At 31.3% G+C, this 5,771-nt stretch overlaps 1 non-coding gene across 1 annotated transcript; it reads right to left on the reverse strand.

Annotated features, from left to right (window-relative positions):
- Positions 1–4,654: 4,654 nt before the first annotated feature.
- Positions 4,655–4,728, reverse strand: TRNAP-UGG (transfer RNA proline (anticodon UGG)). The gene has a single exon. It is a non-coding gene; the product is annotated as a tRNA-Pro (tRNA).
- Between the last annotated feature and the right edge of the window lie 1,043 nt (positions 4,729–5,771).

The following is a 5,771-nucleotide window of genomic DNA, read 5'->3' on the forward strand; positions in this document are numbered from 1 at the left end:
TCCGAAAACATATATACAAAACCTTCGTACTGGAATTTATAAAGAAACAATCCAATTAATCAAAACACACAATGAAGATCGTATGAATACGATTTTGCACTTCTCCACAAATATAATTTGTTTCTTTATTCTAAGCGGTTATTCTATTCTTGGTAATCAAGAACTTGTTCTTATTAACTCTTTGGTTCGAGAATTTATATATAATTTAAGTGACACAATAAAAGCTTTTTCTATTCTTTTATTAACTGATTTATGTATAGGATTCCATTCAACCCATGGGTGGGAACTACTTTTTGGCTTCGTTTATAAAGATTTTGGATTTGCTCAAAATGATCAAATTATATCCGGTCTTGTGTCCACTTTTCCAGTCATTTTAGATACAATTTTAAAATATTGGATTTTCCGTTATTTAAATCGCATATCTCCATCACTTGTAGTGATTTATCATTCAATGAATGATTGACAGAAAAACCGATTTACTTCAATGAATTTCAAGTTTTTATCTAAAAAAGATAATTTTTCATTTTCCCCTCTTTAAAAAAAAGTTAAATAAAAAAGGGGTTCCCACCTTGGATAGGGAACTATGCGAGTGACCTACCTAATCTTATTGTAGAAATTTTCAGGATCAATGATTAGACCATGCAAACTAGAAATGCTTTTTCTTGTATAAAGGAAGGGATTACCCGATCCATTTCTATATCGGTCATGATATATATAATAATTCGAGCACCCTTTTCAAATGCATATCCAATTTTTGCACAGCAGGGTTATGAAAATCCCCGAGAAGCAACCGGTCGTATTGTCTGTGCCAATTGCCATTTAGCTAATAAGCCCGTGGATATTGAGGTTCCACAAGCGGTACTTCCTGATACTGTATTTGAAGCAGTTGTTCGAATTCCTTATGATATGCAAGTGAAACAAGTTCTAGCTAATGGTAAAAAGGGAACTTTGAATGTGGGGGCTGTTCTTATTTTACCGGAAGGTTTTGAATTGGCACCCCCCGATCGTATTTCGCCTGAGATTAAAGAGAAGATAGGCAATCTGTCTTTTCAAAACTATCGCCCTACAAAAAAAAATATTCTTGTAGTAGGCCCTGTTCCTGGTCAGAAATATAATGAAATCACGTTTCCTATTCTTTCCCCGGATCCCGCTAGTAAAAGAGATATTCATTTCTTAAAATATCCTATATATGTAGGCGGGAACAGGGGAAGGGGCCAGATTTATCTTGACGGGAGCAAGAGTAATAATAATGTTTATAATGCTACAGCAGCAGGTATAGTCAAAAAAATCATACGAAAAGAAAAAGGGGGATACGAAATCACTATAGTAGATGCATTAGATGAGCGTGAAGTGATTGATATTATACCTCCAGGACCAGAACTTCTTGTTTCAGAAGGTGAATCTATCAAACTTGATCAGCCATTAACAAGTAATCCTAATGTCGGTGGATTTGGTCAGGGGGATGCGGAAATAGTACTTCAAGATCCATTACGTGTTCAAGGTCTCTTGTTCTTCTTGGCATCTATTATTTTAGCACAAATCTTTTTAGTTCTTAAGAAGAAACAATTTGAGAAGGTTCAATTGTTCGAAATGAATTTTTAGTTCCGCGTATTTATCAACATATTAAACTCGTAAAAATAACTCAATTTTTTTGATAATTTTTGTAATTATATTCTGTATAATATCTGTATAATAGAAAATATATATATATATTCAAATATCGAAAAGTTACTCTAAGGGGGATTCTTTGTTTTTTCTTTTTTTTTTTTTTCTTTGTCCTTTCCTAGAGTCCGATTCCTATTCCTTCTTGTTTGTGTTGAAATAGAAATATTCTAAAAATATCAATAAAATACTATTTTTGAATCCCTTCCTGAAAAATCCTATATCTTAGTTTCTCTTTTTTCCAACTTAGAATCTTTCTGCCAGATAATCTTTTATGGTATATAAATAATATGTAAAATAATATGTAGTGAACAAATAAAAAAAAAAGAATGAAATGGAATTTTTTGAAACATCGGAAGAAGTAGTCATTTATATGAAAAAAAATTAGAATTCTTAAGAACTCAAGGGGGATCCACTTGCATTCGTCAAAGAAAGAGTGGATCCCTGTTCAGTTCTTACACTTTCATTTCAAAAACCCAAATAGAATACGATTACTACAGAGATGAGCCCAATCCGGAATATGAACCATAAAAGAAAATACCAATTAAACCGATCACAGTAATACCAGTTACAGTACCTATTATCCAAAGAGGAATTCTTCCAGTAGTATCGGCCATTTATCCCACTTTCCTCCACATTTAATCACGTAGTCAGTCATGCTAAAGACATTAACAAACAGTCATAGATAATTATGAAATGATATCCTTCCGAATGGGATAAAAGAATTCTTAATATATATATTATTGACTATTCCTATTTCTTCTATTAATTCTAATTAATTGAAGAAATAATTTGAAAATAAAACAGCAAGTACAAAAATAAGTAATAACCCCCAGTAGAGACTGGTACGATTCAATTCAACATTTTGTTCATTTGGGTTTGATTGTGTCATAGCTCTATAATTCAAATTAAGTTTATCGTTGGATGAATTGCATTGCTGATATTGATCCCAAAAAAGAAACAGTGGGTACCGCTAGTCCGTGAACAGCTAGCCATCGTACTGTAAAAATTGGATAGGTCCTATCTATAGTCATTGGAGCCTCCTAAAAAGATCTACTAAATTCATCAAGTTGTTCCAAAGGATCAAAACGGCCAGTTATTAATGGAATTCCTTGTCGGTTCTCTGTAAAATACTCGTTTGGGCGGGGACTTCCAAATACATCGTAAGCTAGACCTGTACTGACAAATAACCAACCTGCAATGAATAGGGAGGGTATAGTAATGCTATGAATAATCCAGTATCGGATACTGGTAATAATATCAGCAAAAGAACGTTCTCCTGTGCTTCCAGACATCTTGAACTCCACATATTCTTGTACAGTCAAAAGGGGGGGATCGAGTCCATAAAAGACGAGATCAGTAAGGCGAAATTTACTGAAATAGAATCCTTGTTAGATCGTCCATTTTGTACCAACGGTGTCTTTTGAGTATACCGAATCAGTATAGCTATCCTTCTTCTAACAGAGCAATGAAATTTCACAATCAGTGTAAAATTTTAGTACTAGATTTTTTTCTTCTTTTTTCATTGATTGTCTCTATGTAGTCAAAAATCCGATAGAAAATTTTGCAAAGTTTGGGTATATAAAAATTTTTTTTATATTAAATTTTTAGAGTAATAGTATAAAAGGAAGGTTCTTAACATTTCAAATTATTAGTTTTGGATTAGAAACTAAAGATCCATTAAAATCGGAATATGAGAAAAGGGTTTCTAATAATTAATAAAGTAGATAATTCATAAAGTAGATTTTCTATTTTAATAATTCAATTATTGCCAAATCAATAAATATATTTTTTGTGGTTGTTGAAGATCTTTTTTTCTATTTTCTTCTACATTAATTCAAAGTGAAATAAAATGAAATAACAGAGTTATTATTCTTTGTTTGAATATTCATAATTTTTCTTTTCTTTTTCCAATATAAACAGAATTCTATTGGATATCTATAGAATAATACTAAATATTTTCATTAGATCAGTTTACTTAATTCCTGAGTTGATTAAGAAGTATGTTGATTTGAAATCACAGGATGGGTAGATGTAACAGATGAGGAATTTATTTCTAAATTATGTTACTCTATTTCTTTTTTTTTTTTTCGTCTCTAATAATTGAATTTATTGAGGAATTGCCAATTTTGAATTGTATCTTTCAAGTAGGATTTTTTATCTTCTTTTTTCTCTCAAAAATGGAAATTTAGGGAAGTGCTTTATAAACATATGTATAAAAAGAACGAACATATTTCATTTAGTTTCTATATGCCCACTATCACTAGTTATTTCGGTTTTTTACTATCGGTTTTAATTATAACCTCGTCTCTATTTATTGGTCTTAGTAAAATACGACTTATTTGATTTGTAATTTTGAGAGGAATAGTAAATTTTGGTATAAGACATTCTAGAATTCCTTACTATGTCAATTTACAATTCTCGATCGTTGAGATTTATGATCAATACAGATTTATGTTTAAGGCTAGATATTATATTACCTTTCTTTTTACTTTTCGAACAAATAAAAATGATTGAAGTTTTTCTATTTGGAATCGTGTTAGGTTTAATTCCTATTACTTTGGCTGGATTATTTGTAACTGCATATTTACAATACCGACGAGGTGATCAGTTGGATCTTTGATTCATTAATGTCTCTTTTTTTGTGATTCCCTATTTATTTAGTTTAATCCTAATCGACAAGGATAAAATTCAGACTTTCTTTTGAATGTTCAATTATTTCAGTGTAATTATCAGGCGAATAATACTAGAATCACGCTCTGTAGGATTTGAACCTACGACATCGGGTTTTGGAGACCCGCGTTCTGCCGAACTGAACTAAGAGCGTTTTGTTTTCATAAAATTATATGATCCAAATCCATTTTGCATATAGATATTCAGTATGTATGTTCAATTGGAATTCGTCTTCACAGGTTCCCGGTTTATTGCTCATCTCATAGAATATGGAATATTATAGAATACGGAATATCATAGAATAAGTAATTGTTAGGGATAGGGATGACAGGATTTGAACCCGTGACATTTTGTACCCAAAACAAACGCGCTACCAAGCTGCGCTACATCCCTTTTCCATTTGTTTATAGTGTTATTGTAAAGAATCTTTGTCTTGTTTTCCACATTTTTCTCTGTTGATATATATCAACAGAGAAAAAATACTTAAATAATAAAAAGAAAGGAGGATTTGAAATGCGAGATCTAAAAACATATCTTTCCGTGGCACCAGTAGTAAGTACTTTATGGTTCGGGGCTTTGGCGGGTCTATTGATAGAGATCAATCGTTTTTTTCCAGATGCATTGATATTCCCCTTTTTTTAATTTTAGTTATTGACACGGGAAGGGGTGAAGAAGATGAAAGGTCCAATTATATATTAAATATGTGTAATTAACCTACTCTTCTTTTTTTTTTTTTTAGGAAAGATAAAGACGAAAGATTAAATTGGCCTCATTGAAATTCGGAGTGACACTCGGGATCGGGATCTGGTCCAGGCTTCAATGGAATTGAATTATTAATTCAATTCCTATGAAAAAGAAAGTGAAAGCAGAAATCCATAGGTTGGGGCAACAATATCATAAAAAATACTTTAAAAAAACGAAAATACTGGCAATTTGAAACGAAATATAGTTACAGATCCTTGTATTCTTTTTGTACTAGATTCAATTAAATTGGAACGAAATCTTTCATAATTTTTCGAATTCTTCTTTTTTATCTTATCTTAGTTGTTTTCATCTTTTTCTTAGATTCTTAGATTCGAATCCGAAAAGAGTTATAAGTGAATTAAAAACCCAAAGGAGGGTCATGTCCAAGGGTAAAGATATCCGAGTAAGTGTTCTTTTGGAAGGTACTGGTTGTGATAAAAAGAGTCTAAATAAGGAATAAAGCGGTATTTCTAGATAGATTACTAACAAGAATCGACACAATACGCCTAGTCGATTGGAATTGAGAAAATGATGTCCCCGTCGTTATATAACAACATATGCTAAAGAAGAAAAAAAATACAAATCCTTTATTATAATTATATTTATTTAAATCAATGTTATTTTTGGAATAGGAATAAATAAACTATGGAAAAACCTAAGCGACTCTTTATTAAATCCAAGCGATCTTTTCG

The sequence above is a fragment of the Vigna unguiculata genome, unplaced genomic scaffold, assembly GCF_037176805.1.
Source record: "Vigna unguiculata cultivar grain cowpea cultivar isolate G323 ecotype 2 unplaced genomic scaffold, ASM3717680v1 ptg000130l, whole genome shotgun sequence".
NCBI lineage: Eukaryota > Viridiplantae > Streptophyta > Magnoliopsida > Fabales > Fabaceae > Vigna > Vigna unguiculata.